Source organism: Natator depressus, chromosome 10, assembly GCF_965152275.1.
Source record: "Natator depressus isolate rNatDep1 chromosome 10, rNatDep2.hap1, whole genome shotgun sequence".
Lineage (NCBI taxonomy): Eukaryota > Metazoa > Chordata > Testudines > Cheloniidae > Natator > Natator depressus.
In genome coordinates this window covers 51,176,806-51,192,113 of record NC_134243.1, presented here as the reverse complement: position 1 = coordinate 51,192,113, position 15,308 = coordinate 51,176,806, and the positions used below count along the sequence as shown (strand labels likewise).

At 43.1% G+C, this 15,308-nt stretch overlaps 1 long non-coding RNA gene across 1 annotated transcript; it reads right to left on the bottom strand.

Moving 5' to 3' along the window:
* Positions 1–8,947: 8,947 nt before the first annotated feature.
* On the bottom strand, positions 8,948–14,788 carry LOC141995185 (uncharacterized). Its single transcript, XR_012641267.1, has 4 exons — positions 14,650–14,788; positions 13,957–14,062; positions 12,414–12,519; positions 8,948–9,251 (listed from the first exon to the last, which is right to left on the bottom strand). It is a non-coding gene; the product is annotated as an uncharacterized LOC141995185 (long non-coding RNA).
* Positions 14,789–15,308: the final 520 nt, after the last annotated feature.

The following is a 15,308-nucleotide window of genomic DNA, read 5'->3' as shown; positions in this document are numbered from 1 at the left end:
TAAACTTAATTTTTTTAAATTAACAACTAAACTTTACTTAAAAAATACAAACTTAAAAAATGAGACACAAAATACGAAATTTTTGCTGTAGTGATAACCAGGCGTATACAAAGATACAGTCAATTTTCATGATCTTTATCTTTAACCAGATAACAAGCTAACCCAAATTGACTAAAAGAGATTAAGGTTTCTTCATCTTCCTGTCCTAGAGAATGAGACGTCGCTCACCAGGTGTTATGGACTTAAATTCCTCAATCACATCATTGTACTTAACTGACGAAGCCAATTCTTGTTCAATGTACAAAATCGTGAGTGAGTCGAGGCGCTGTTGGGACATTGTACTTCTTAGTTTGTTTGTTTTTTTACATGTGCTAGTTTCGAAAAGGCTCTTTCACATGAACAGCTTGTAACAGGTAAGACTGCAAAGCATTGAACATAGAAGACCGATCCGATTCCTTTAGCCAATCAAGCCACTCTCTGGTGGTGTTCGTAGCGCTACCTTTAGGAACAGATCCGTCATGACCCCGACGCAATCCGACTTCAGCTTCCAACTCATCCAAGGACACTTTAAATTTGTTGGCAATGATTCTCACTTCGGTTATGGCACCATTCTTCTTCTCGTTTAGACAGATAAGCCTGCTTGCCCTCATCCAACAATACATCAATAGGTTTCCCTTCATTAAAACTTGACCATGAAGAACAGCTCAACACATGAGATTTTGACAGTTGGTGGCTTTTAAAACATTCATTAGCCCTATGCCAGTTTCTGAATCCCTTATCAATAAATGCTGGATCAGTGTGACCTTTGTTTGCTGCATCATTAGAGGAGAAGAAACGGCAGTAAAAGCAAAATGCTGCATCCTTTGATGGGCTATATTCTAACCACCTATACTTTTCATACCAATCGGACTGAAAACTTCTTTGTTTATTCCCTATTTTACTTCTAGGAAACATACTCAATCTAGGCTGATAAGGACCTCTAGATAATGACCGGTGTTCTAATCTATTTTTTGGAATATCACAGACCAGGTCATCAGATGGAGTGTTTGATGGCTTTGAAGAGGAACTACACTGACCTGAACTAAGAGACAAAGTCTGTTTCTGTTGGTCATTACTCAGTTTATTGCACGCACTGGAACTGGTGGCGGCATTATCTTCATACAAGTTCTTAACCGAGGAGTCCGAGGTATTTGCACTACTATCAGCACATTCATTATAATTCAGTTTGTCTGCTCCTTTTCTAATCATAACAACGAACCGATCCATATTTTAAAATTAAAAGGGGTATCATACAATTGAATTAAAACGTAAAGCCACAGCCTTGTTATGCTATTTCAGTAGAGTACACGCAACAAAGATTACAAACACTGTAGACACTGCACTGGGCACGCCTGACACGGCTGCTTATATAGGTCAAAGAATTTTCTAGCATAGTAGTCGGAGGGGGAGGGGAGGACCAATGGTAATGCGGCGCTGCAGTAATGGGGGTGCATGCTGCGAGCGAACGCAGGCTTTCTATACATTTCTACAACATCTATATTATGCAAGTTGGCTCTTATTGCATAATACAACAATCCATACTTTAAAACTAAAAGAGCATATCATGTGATTAAATTAAAACGCAAAGCCACGTTTTTTTTTAAGACATTAGGGCAGGGGTCTCAAACTCAAATGACACGAGGGCCACATGAGAGCTAGTGCATTGGCCCGAGGGCTGCATCACTGACACCCCCGCCTCGCTGCCCTCGACCCCACCCACGCGCCACCCCTTCCATGAGACCCCTTCCCTGCCCCACCCCTTCCCTGCCCCCTATTCCAACCCCTTCCCTGAAGTCCCCACCCCAACTCTGCCCCCTCCCTGCCCTCAGGCGCTACAGGAGGGGTGTGGGGTGTAGTGGGGGCTCAGGGCAGGGAGTTGAGGTGCAGGAGGTGTGCAGGGTGTGGCAGGGGGTTTGTTACTATTATCTTGCTGTGGTTGAGATTGGAGAGAAGTTTAATCAATGGGTAATTAATCAAGCAGTTTACTTTGCAGTCCTCCTAAGAGAAGGGTTGAACTTTTTAGCTTCAAGAAATCAGAATTAAGCTGGGACTTAAACTAGAGAAATTTTAATTAGATTCATAGAACTGTCCGAATCCCTCCTCCCACTTGGAATATTATGTTTAACTTAGGCAGAAAGAGGAAAGCATGGATGTTCTGAGTGTGAAGCAATCTTCTGCCCTTTGTGTTCTAGATAATCTGTCAGGGCAACAAAAATGATTAGGGGACTGGAACACATGACTTATGAGGAGAGGCTGAGGGAACTGGGATTGTTTAGTCTGCGGAAGAGAAGAATGAGGGGGGATTTGATAGCTGCTTTCAACTACCTGAAAGGGGGTTCCAAAGAGGATGGATCTAGACTGTTCTCAGTGGTAGCAGATGACAGAACAAGGAGTAATGGTCTCAAGTTGCAGTGGGGGAGGTTTAGGTTGGATATTAGGAAAAACTTTTTCACTAGGAGGGTGGTGAAACACTGGAATGCGTTACCTAGGGAGGTGGTGGAATCTCCTTCTTTAGATATTTTTAAGGTCAGGCTTGACAGAGCCCTGGCTGGGATGATTTAGTTGGGGATTGGTCCTGCTTTGAGCAGGGGGTTGGACCAGATGACCTCCTGAGGTCCCTTCCAACCCTGATATTCTATGATTCTATGATTTCAAAGATTTAAAAAGAAAAACAAGCCCAAAGAGGTAGGTGGCAATACCTCTTATCGGACTACCTGGAAAGGGATGGACATGTAAGTGCGAGAGTTTATAACTTGTTAGACATGTTTTATTTTTTTATTGACTGAATGAATGTTATTTCTGCTTCAACACCCTCTGTAAAATTCCCAAACTGTAACAATGTTAGAAAGAGTTGGGAGTTTTGGAGTTTTTTTGGTCAATGGAAATTATTTGTCAAATAGGGAAGGAAGTGTTGTCTGCTGATAAAAGCCACTTAATAGGATTGCAAACCCATTGGGTTCTCTTCATTACTCTGCCACTGAACAACTGCGTTCACGTTTCATCAGCCAATCCAAGCAGTTCTGAAACATGGGAGGGCCAAGTGCCCAACTCAGGATCTCAATTTTCAGATGCACCTCTGGTGATTGGGATTCCCCTCTCTTCCCCATAGGCCTTACCTTGATGTGCTGGGTAGATGCTGTGGGGTACATAGCACTTCCCTTGTTTAGTGCTTTTTTGATCACATCTTTTCAATGTGCTCTGTTAGCAGGGGGTGGAGCTGTAGGAAAATAATGGCTGGGGTTCTCTGTTAAACAGGAAGTTGCCACCTCTACCAGAGCCTAGCTAAAGGGAAGATTCCTTTGAGGCCTCAAGCTCAAGGGATAATATCACCCGGATAATATCACATGAGCCCACTCCTCTGTGTGGGGTTGATATGAGGGGTCAGCCTGCCTGTACTGCACTGTGGAGACTCCAGAAAGGTGCAAGGAGGAAGCCAGCCAAGCAAAGGAGAAAGGGAGAAGATTCACATCATGAATATGACACATTAATCTTCCTGCCTGACTTCATGTCCTGTATGTTCATGGCAATATCTGCATATGGATAATGTTGTATCTCATTAAAAATAATCATGCAATCTGGAAATATTCCAGGAAGTGGCCAAGCCTCAAGAAGCCCCCCCCCTCTCTTCAAAAGTTATGTTGTTGTATGGATTCAGCAGCCCCCCCCTCTCTTCAAAAGTTAGTTATTTGAGATTTGTCCTGGGAAATAGGGATCGGATCAAGCCACAGAATTTTGGTCCATGTCCGTATTCTGAATACCACAAATTCTAGTGGTGATTCAGGCCGCTGTTAAGACAGGAGACATTGACAAGTGTCAGATCTGGGTTCAGAGTATGAACACCTGCAAATGTTCGGGGGATTGGATCTATGTGTTCCTTTTCTCAGGCCCCATTCTGTTCAGAGCCACCATTTTTTATCTAAATTGCTTGGGCCGAATTCCCTCAAATAAGGGTTCAAAAATGGCCTGGTTTTCAAAGGTCCTGAGCCCTCCCCATTCCCTTTGTCTTAAATGGGATTTCTCAGCCCTTCTAGAAATCAGGCCACTTTGATTTATTATAATTATTTATTTGTGTTTTTGTTGTAGGGTGCAGGAGGCCCAGGTATGGACCAAGACCCCATGATGCTAGATCCTGTACAAGGGCAGAATATAGCTGCCTAAATATGGATTTAGAAGCCTAACATTTTAGATTCCTTGGTTTGAAAAAATTGGCCTTTATCCATTGATTGTGTAAATTAAGCCGCCTTCTTTTTTGCATGCATGTCTAACGTCAAATAACAGATCTCATGAGAAAAATGATCAGTGGTCTCTGTGTACCTGTGGTAAACATATCTGAAGTGGCTTTGTTGTTTATCGGGTATAAGATGTATCCCTTAGGAGAGCAACGGCACACAGGAAGTTGATCGACACTTCTGACGCTTGACTGGGCATTACTGGAACAAGCTGAGGTCACTCTAGAGTGTGTGTTTTGATCCTGTCTTCCCTTAGGTCGGCGCTGAGTGAAGGGGATTAAGGGATTGTCTTTAGCACTGTGTGAGAGGTTCATTGCCGGGTATAGCCATGAAAAGAATGTCTGTCATTCCTATTGCCTGGTATGGAAAATTCATAGGCTCTCTGCATCAACGGCTTTGATTTCCAGATAGTCATAAAGTCAGAAGGAGCCTCAGATGAAATGTATCTTCCCCATCTGTCTGTGGCATCTCCCTGAGAGCTGCTGCTTTACAGCATTGACTGCAGATATGTAATTCACAGAGATGTGAATGCAAGTTTAATATTTATTTTCTTATTTTTTTCCTACCACTTACTTTTTAGATAATATGAATTTTATTTGTTAAATGTTTTGCCCCAGAGGTCCTTTCTCTGCATTCTTCCTGCCTATGTGAAAACTCACACAAGGCCTTCTAGACCAATGGTCTCCAAAGTGGGATGTGCCAGAGGATCCCAGGGGGTGCGCGGCAGGAGGAGCGCCACTGGACAGCACTCCACCATTTTTTTTCTTCAGGGGCAGCTCTCCGTGCCTGCAACAGGTCTTCCCTCCTTCTTTCTTCGGCGGCACGCCTGCGGCAAGTCTTTCCGCCATCTTTCTTCGGCAGCACGCCTGCGGTAAGTCTTCCCCTCTCCTTTCTTCAGCGGCACCGTGGGGGTGCTGATCCAAAAACTTTGGAGACCACTGATCTAGACAACAGTATTTGGAGAAAGAGGAATGCTGCCTGCAAAGCAGCAAAAACTGGAATAATCATTCGGAGCGAATACTAACCTGGCACAAGTCCTCCAGCACGCGTTGTATTTTACCTGGGGGAAGAAATTGCTCAAGTCTAGAAAGCCACTCCTTTGGAGAGGGAGGTTAGGGCCTGGTCTAAGACATAGCAGACCTAGATTCAAATCCCTGCTTCGCTACACACTTCCTGGGTAACCTTTAGCCTCTCTTAGTGGATGACAGTTTCTAGTAGTTCCTCATCTGTAAAATGGGTATAATAGCAAGTCCCTACCTTGCAGGAGTGTTGTGAGGAAAAATACATTAAAGATTGCTCAGATGCTATGGTAATAGGGGGGCATATAAGTACCTAAAATAGATAGATTTGTCTTTGTGTAGTCTTTTTTGAGGGAAGAGGTTTGGAAATACAGCCTTCCCTGTACGCTTTATCTTCAGATACAAATGTTCAGTACCTGTTTCCAGCGAGTTCTGAGAGACCCTTTGATTTGGTGGGCTATATTGCTATTGAGACTTGATTACAGTGCCTGGCAGTCCTGTTGTATTAATTTAGGTGGACTAAATGGGCCAAAGTTGTTACCATAACTCACTCACTGTCTAACATTAGGCAGTGTTACCCAAGGTCCAGGGTTTGGTGTATGGAGACCATAACTTGCTTAGTACCATGGCAAACACACATTTAAAATACTTTTAACCTTTTATTGAAAATAAAGTAAAAGAAGGAAAAACAGTTAAAGCATTTGAAATGTAAAATATTAAGTGAGGCTTTCATTTTAACAACATCCCTTTACCTGGAGAGAGTTTTTAGAAGGAACCCCACTCTCCCCACCCTTGGCTGACGGTCTCTTAGGTGGCATAGAAATGGTAATAACTGTCCTTCTGGGGAAAAGAAGTTAGTTGAGATGGGCTGTAACTGTTGCTGCTGCTGCTGATAAAGTCAAATCCTGTTTCATCCCAGGTGGCATTTGGGATCAAGCTAGAGGTGGCAATATCATCTGGATCCCAATCTCTGGCCCAATCTGGTTAGGACATCTCTCAGGATCAGGATGATGAAGGCCTGGAGTCCCAGGAGATAGTGGGGGTGGCCGTCATGGTGGTGAAGCTCTATCCAGTAGTCAAATTTTCTCCCCAAAGCCTCTTTCTTTAAGGACCCACAAAGGGAGTGGTGGGCAAAATAGCCCATCCCCTCATAATTTTGTTCATCAGTTAGGCCTAGTTTCGGATTCATTTTTTCCTAGTTTTTGATTTACTGATTTTTGGTTCCACTTTTTTTGTTGACCAGGCATGATCTTAAAACAGGCCTTGAATTATATTAATAGGCCTTTTTGTTTGGACTGATATAGTCTTCTATCTCCATTTCATACCTTTTCTTATTAACATTTGTTGTTGCAGGTTATTGTGACATTTTAAAAACCTTCATTTACTTTTTACAGTTGAGTTCACGATGTAAATTTGTAGGCCCAATTATGACAACAGATACAAATGTTCATTGCCTGTTTCCCGCATATTCTGAGAGACCCTCTATTTGGGGGGGCTATATCGATACTCAGACTTGATTACAGTGCCAGCAGGCCTAATAACTTCTTGTACTGAGTTTTGATTAGTACTATTTTAATAAAATAAAAGATCCTTCTGTTGCCAAGTCCTTCAAGAAGAACTGTTTAAACTTTTCCGAGTGAGAATATTAAGTAAACATTAACCATAACTACCTGAACAGAAGCCATTTTACTTAATCTGCTCAAAACCAGCTTTTAAAAAATAAGATCAACCTTTTGTTTATTTTCTCAGTAGCTCAACAGTGTGGAAGAAGGAAATTCTCAGTGTGACTACCTCTGAGTACAGGCTCTTGTTGTGTTCCTTCAATATTGCCTGCGGGTACACTTCTAGCAACTCACCTCTCTCTCTCTCTCTCTCTCTCTTATATTATCAACCGGTTTGATTCCAAGGCTATGTCTACACTGCACTTTTGTCATTAAAACTTTTGTCAGTCAAGTGTGTGTGGGGGAAAACCCAACCAACAAAAGTTTTAATGACAAAAAGCACTGGTGTGGACAGTGTAGCCTCTCCTGCCAATAGAGCTACTGCCCCTCATTGGGGGGTGGTTTTGGGGACTGGCAAAGAGTGGCTATGTTGTGCCGCTGTAAGGTATGCAGTGTAGATATAGCCTAAGTGTCACTCTAAGTCCCTATGGCTCAAACCATACGTATTTTGATAGTTGGGTTCTAACTTTGAATGCAGTTCCCATGGCTGCTATTTTAAACAACAATATCTTATATTTTATGCAGGGACTTTTATCCCTGAGGATCTCAAAGTGCTTTCAGACTCCAGGCAAAATCTTTCTGATCCATAGTGCACTACATTGCAGATCTCCACTGTGTTTTTCTTCTATCTATCTTGACTATTACCTGCTCCAGCAGCATGTCACGTCATGGACAGTGTAGACTTTGAGAGTGGGGACTGTCTTTACTTACAATATGGTATATCTATGGGTCTCTGTACAACAATATTGAATATTCCAAACTCATTTTTCTTGCTGAAAGTTTGCTACATTCAGTGATTATGGTAGCACGTGGATACAACAGTGATCCACCCTAGAAATATCTGAGAGAGAGAGATGGGCAACCAAGAGCAGAATCTTGCCCTACAAAAGCCTTGAAAATGGTGATGAAATGAATGTTCTTGTTAGCCCTTTCGCACATTGTGGCATCACAATTCCACTTCTCATATTGCAACACCAAGGTGTTGATTACTAGAGATTATTTGTTTGGCAACAAATCCCACTGATGCTTGAAGAATCTAATTATATCACTTGGTTCCATCCCTACTGCAGCTAAAAGGAAACATTTGTAAATTGGAAAGAGAAATTCAACTGCACCATCCCAGCTCCCAGATGCTGGTAATCCTTCCCCTCCTTCCATTGTTAGTCATTTTACAGAACTGGTTTGTCACAGTAGGAACTCATCATGAGATAATCTGATTGTGGATAATCTCATCTGCAAGACTTGTCTTTCTCTGGGGATAATCTTATTAAAGTCTCAAAAATTTATCACCTTGAATATCTTCTATAACTGGCTCCTAGTTCTGTTACTATCTTTCCTATAATTGCTGATTGTATCAGTTTGTTGTTTGAACACCAAGTCATCATCCACCTGTGCAGCCTTCCCAGGAGAGAAAACAGTGTGAAGATCTATAAGTGAACTGTAGCTCACGAAAGTTTATGCTCAAATAAATTTGTTAGTCTCTAAGGTGCCACAAATACTCCTTTTCTTTTTGCAGATACAGACTAACACAGCTGCTACTCTGAAACCTGTCATTATTTATTCTGATTCTTTCTAGAATGCCCTGAATAAGCGTGTGACAGGAACAGTGGCTCGAAGGAGTTATATAAAAGGGATACAAGTTGCTATTTTAAAATAAACCTATGGATCTGCATTAGAGTTTTATGCTGCTGCCTGTCATCATAGTATCTGAGCACCCTGCAGGTAACATAGATTAGCCACAGCAAAGTTTCCAGCAGACTTCATGGAGTCTCTCTGGCTCCTCCCCCTGTTCACAATACAGTTCTTAATTGTTCTGTTTAGGTAATCAGAAACAGGCAAATATTTACTATTGAAAGGCATTGTTCAATGAAGAAAGTAAATCAATGACACTTGAAGGGACTATTATCCAGAGGTGGTGAGTCTGTATTGATTTTTTGTTTGTTTGTTTTAACTTTTCATGGGAAATATTCTGGATACAGATGGATCATTTTCTGCTCTCAGTCAACACATGATGTAATCAGGGCCAGTTCCAGGCACCAGCGAAGGAAGTAGGTGCCTGGGGCGGCCAATAGAAGGGGGCAGCACTCTGTCCGTCATCAGGGCGGTACATCCAGGTCTTCGGCGGCAGTTCGGCAGCGGGCCCTGCAGTCCCTCTCTTCCTCTTCAGCGGCACATTGGCAGCAGCTCAACCAGGCTTTCCCCCTCCCTTGCCGCTTGGGGCAGCAAAAAAGCTGGAGCCGGTCCTGGATGTAATGATAGGCTCAGCTTAGCTTCTGTAGTTGAACAATTAATGTATGGAGCCCTTGTTTAAAAGCCAGCGTACAGCATCTCAAAAAAATGGATATCAAACAGGAATACGCCTCCATAATACGAGAATGTGTCTTCCACTAAGCTGCCGCTTTGTAATTTCTAATGCACAAGTGGCAGAGTACTGCAATCCTTACTACTGTGCGTTGTTCCATGGACTCTCACTTTGCAGGAGTTAAGAGCTACTTGCATGTGGTATTTTAGCTAGGATCAGGCCCTAGAACAATGTGGAGCAGTAGAGCCCCTTGCATCTCATGGGAACTAAGGGCAGTACTCCACAGAGTGACCTTTCTCCCCCCCTCCTTCTTTTATTATTGTAACAGTGGCAACAGTGTAATCTACTGGTAAGTATCTATTGACTGACCGGAACTGGCAAATGCTGGTGGCAGAGAAATGAGCCAGGCATGACAGGGCTAATTAGATAGGGCAGGGGACTTCTGGAAATATCTCACAGTCTGATTTTGGTGGGGGAGATAGGGAACTACATTAACATATGTACATACATACGTGTATGTGGCTTTTTAAAGGAAACCACAGCTCACAAATATACTGTAGGAGCAGATGGCACCATAATTGGACTCCAAAGGAAAAAATTTAAAGACACAAGTAAAAATACCCTTTTAAAAAGTAATAACTTGGAAACCAAGGGGGTTGATTTTTCCCCTTTATTAATAAACTTGCTTTCACGCCTACCTAATAGAAGAGATTTTTTTCAGTGAGTCTTTCGCCTCCTACACGTGCCTTTACAACATTATTAAAAGGTTTTAGCAGGAGTGTCCTGACCAAACAGCCCCCATCCCCTTTTGTAGATCAATGCAATATAACCCTCTTCCACATACCAGCAATTGCATTTTTAGTTCACTTACAGCACCACTGTAAGCTAGTTTGTTTCTTAGGCCTTGCACACACCAAGCTTTACAGCTAAAAATAATTCTCACAATCACTCCCATCCATTCTACTCTCAGTGGTGCCAATGGTGGGAGCGCTAGTGTAGCTCAGACTGACTTGGCTGAGCATTTTTACCATTGTATTGTCTAACCTACTCAGAGCAGGGGCATTGTCCACTCTAGCACTCCTACCATAGCTACCAGTGGTAAAGGACAATCAGTAATAGCAGTAGGTGGGAAATGGAATGGAGATGACAAGGAGCTGAAGTGGAGGAGCTGATATTGGGGGAGGGAAGTAGAAATTCTTGGCCAAAAATCAAACAAAATACTCTAAAGTCACAATGACTTAGCTTACCCATTGATCAACACCTAGTTGGAGTGGTCCAGGTTCCAAGTACCTGGGACTTGGCTACAAAGGGAGCTGTAACTGATCTAACTTGGTGTGATTTGTAGGCCAGGCGTACACTAAAAAGATTGGTCAACCCAGCTATCTCACTCAGGGGTGCGAAAAATCCACACCCCAAAGTGACGTAGTTAGGCCAACCTAACTCCCAGTGTAGACAGCAGTAGATCAATGGAAGAATTCTTCCATCAGTCTAGCTACTACCTGTGTATACAAGACCCTAAACTGCCTGGAATCCAGATGCTGCAGGAAATGGTGATTCAATGAGTGACATTCTTCCCTCTGTTAATACAGAACAAAATGCCTTAGTTTGTTGTTATGGGGGCACTGTGATGTTACTGGGGCTCTTGGATATGGCATAAAACTGAAGTCCCAGCCACTTGTCTTTAAAGGTTCCATGACACTATGGGCAAGAGCAGGTACATTAGCCCAGTTTTTTGGCTAAGTTCCAGTGTGAGCATGTATATTCTGCCTACCTAAATTTCCCCTGCAGTTTTGATTGGACAATGTGTTCTTTATCTGCTGAATTAAACCGCATAGTGTTGCTGCACCCAATTAAATAGTTGCTGTGTGTGGTACACCAATGCAAGTGAAGTGAATTCTTGAGGACTAGCTTGAGTTCATAAGGAGAATGTTGGTGACAATCTCAAGAGAGAATTTTTATTAGAGATTTTGTGTGGCATTTTCCATACAAACTGCATCCCAAAGCCCATCACAAACATCGTAAGAACACTCAGGGATGATATAGGTAAACTTAATTGTGCCTCAGCGCAGGGAGGCTGGGGGTTGACTAGATGACCTCGCGAGGTTCCTACATTTCTATTATTCCATTATCTTGATATAGGAAAGGGAGAGAAGCTGTTCTCAGTTGAGATTTGACACATGAGGGATGGTTAATAGTGGAGAGAGCTATAGGGAGGCTGTTCCCAATGGGTGGCACGGCCAAAGGGGCTCCAATACTTCCAACCATCCCAAAGGCTCTGAGAGTCTTTGGCCATCTCTGCTTCCCCAGCAATGCTCATCAGGAGTTTCTCCTAAGGCCACGTCTACACTACCCGCCGGATCGGCTGGTAGTGATCGATCTATCGGGGATCGATTTATCGCATCTAGTGTAGACGTGATAAATCAATCCCCGATTGCTCTGCTGTCGACTCCGGAGCTCCACCACGGGGAGAGGCGGAAGCGGAGTCGACAGGTGAGCGGCGGCCGTCGATCCCGTGCCGCGAGGACGCAAAGTAAGTGATTCTAAGTCGATCTAAGATACGTCGACTTCAACTACGCTATTCTCGTAGCTGAAGTTTCATATCTTAGATTGATCCTCCCCCCCTCCCCCCCCCAGTGTAGACCAGGCCTAAGAAAGCTTTCCATGTTGATAGCATGTATGAGTACAAAACTTGTATGAGTTTTTCCTCCCTTGCCCAACAGAGCTCTTCCTGCTATCTTTTCTGCCAGGGAAGGTGCTTTTTGACACACAAAATGTTGCTTTTAAATCTCTCTTTGCAAGTTCCGACCTTCCATGTTTGTTGTTGAATTGCAGAGATCAGGGCTGCATTGTACTAGGCGCTATATAAAAACATAGAGACAGTTCCTGCCCCTAAGAGCTTACAACCTAGATGGACAAGACAGCAGTGGTGCTGGAACAGTTTTTATAGTGGGGGTGCGGAAGGCGTAAACCATGTTTGAGTAGTTATTATTGCTTCAAGCCAGGGGGTGCAGCAGCACCCCCAGCATCCCTAGTTCCAGCACCTATGCAAGGCAGACAAAAGATGAGAGGAGAAACAGATGTACAGGGAGGTGAAATGACTTACCTAAGGTCACCAGCAGGCCCCTTGTACAGCCAGGAGAATCCTGGTCTCCTGTTCCCAGTCCAGTGCCATATCTACTGGACCATGAAGAGTCTATCGAGCAGGACACCTGGGTGGGAAATGGTTTCTCTGTCCCACAAATAGTTTTGAAAGTTTCAATTTTTTCCCCATCTCAAATTGGGATGAAAAAGTTGAAATCTTGAAAACATTCACACTTGGAAAATGAAAATGTTTTTCCTTTGGGCCAACTGAAACATTTTGTTTCAATTTCAACCTTATTTTCCCCCTTTTGTTTCACCTTTTTTTAGTCTGATTAGCTTAAATTTTAAAACAGGTCATTTTGAACAAGAACACTGGACTCTTTTGTTTTGACAACATTAAAACGAAACATGTCAACAACTTTGAAACTTTTTTTCTTGCCATTTTTTTGAACTGAGGAAATTCCTTGAATCCAACCCCGTTTCAGGAACAGTTTTGATTTTGAGGAATTGGCAATTTTTGATGAAAAAATGATTCCCAAACAGTTCTGTAAAGTGCATCATTTCTGTTCACAACACAGGCTTGTTTCCGACCCTCTGTTAAGACTGAGATTTTAAAAGCTGTTTAAGGGAGTTGATGCCCAACTCCCATGAATTTTAATAGAAATTGGTGTCCAAATTCCATAGATGGCTTTGTAAACCCCTCCCTAAGTGTTTTGTCCAATCCTCTCAAACACCTTTTCTAGGGGGAGACCACTGCACTGTATTAAAACTATTAACATGGTAAGGTAAACCTACTATTCTGATTTTTTCACATTTTTCTATATTATGGGCCTATTCCTGCAGCTGTCACATCGGTAAGGGAGTAGTGAAAGCAAGAAGAGGAATGACAGAGCAGTGATCAAGAGGAAGGATGGTCCAGTGATTGAGGCATGTGTAGAGGACTTGAGAGACCTGGGTTCGACTCCACCTTAGTCTTCCTGCATGACCTTGAGCAAGTCACTTAGCCTTCCTCTGCCTCAGTATCTTATCTGTAAAATGGGGCTGTTAGCACTGTCCTACTGCACCCGGATGTTGTGAGACTAAATACATCAAGGCTGTGAGATGCTCTTAAACTATGGTAACGGGGGCTGTTTTAGTACCTAAGATAGAAGTGCACTAGCAATGCCAAGCTTTTAAAGCCAGCCACCTGCCCGTTTTCACTCCTCCTTTATTTTCAATTAAATTGGCTGGCAACATTGCTCCTTCACTCCCCTTTCAATCTTGCAGTGGGGGAGCGTGTTGGGATGGTGACCACTTTCCTGGAACACTGGGCTCATACAGTGCTTGATCTAAACACAGAAGTAGCAACAGTTTAACCAAAGGTGTGATGTTAAACCGATTTAGCTATCTTGTGTGTGAACATTCATTCATCAGTTTAAACCTGATTTACAACAATTAAGTTTGCCCTGCTAGGTCACAGAAATCGCAGACTACATCTGTCTGTAAAAGTCCCCAAAAACCTCAACCGTTAAAGTTCCACAAACCTGGATTTATTTACAACAGATTTTAAACACGTTGAAACATACCTTGATCAGTGCTCCAAACCAGGGCTTTTCTTCTAGAAAAGAGTGTCACAGGCTTCTCTTTCTCACAGTTCTTCTGTTCCCATGGAAGGAAGGAAGCCTCTGGGGACTGTAAATGTTACCATTTTTATTGCTAAACACAAGAGGTATTTTTTTAAGCCAATTCCATTGGTTTGTGAGCACGCTTCCAAAAAGATCCTGGAGTCCTTCATTACCATACTGCACTAAATAATGGCCAGCGTAAGGGACATTCCTGACTCTGGGTCAAGTCCTGCTCACCTCACCCATGCAAGTGGTGCCAGCTCCCTGGCCCAGAATCTCACTTTTACCAAGCATCTCAGAACAGGAGAGTGGGGTTGAGGAGTTCTGGGAGCGAGTTATGACTCTCTGATTCTCATTGGACATTTGCACTGGCCCAGCCCACTGATATCAGTTAAAGCCACTTAGAAGCTTCTCTAAGTTATGCCAACAGGCTATAGTCTGCATGGGACCACTTGCTAGTTGGGAATTGGTGTACTACAGGTGCATCCCCCTGATTCCTGTCCCTTATCACTGTGTGTACAGAGATATTTGGTGTCGGACCAGGCTATGCCACTTTACTCCTTCTCTAAGAACTCCCCTACGCTAGGAAGGTGAATTCTCAGTTGGCCAATTAGGGCAAGAACAGGAGGAGAGAATCTGGGACAGTAGGGTTACCTGGGATAATAAGGCAAGCGTAGTCCCTGTTGATCCAGGGGGGTGGTTTCCTTTCATAGGACTGCAGAAGGAGTTAGTTGAATTATTTTGGCAGTAGTTTTTTAATGTGCTTCCCCCACAAAAAATGTTGAGCATTTTCATGTGTTCATGCAGCAGGGGAGGGATGCCAGCCTGAGATTCAAGCAGGAAGGGAACAGTTCACAAAGTTCAAGGCTGACACAACCAAGTATCTTGCTACTGGAAGCAGTTTCTTTCCTTTCTCTTTCTCTTAAAAAAAGAATTGATTAAATCTTCCATATAAAACCCCCAAACATTTAAGTCAATACACCTTGGGGTGGAGTGGAGAAGGAAGAGGGGAACTCCAGTTCCTAAAGGCTGCTTTCAAGTATCAGATGAATTTTGAGACAATATATGAACATTCAGCACTTGTGGTCAGTTTCCCCCGCCCAGAAAGCCAGTGGTTTCTGCAGACATTCCATAAACACAGGAAGCTTTGACTGTGTCTGTAACAGATAGGGGATTTGCAAAGCAAAATACCCACATGTGAAGGCAAATGCTAAATACAGGAAATGCCATACCAGCTGACAGCACTGATTTGTCTAGTCCAGGATTCTGGCTCTGATGGCCAGTTCCAGCAGTTTCATTGGAAGGTGTAGGAA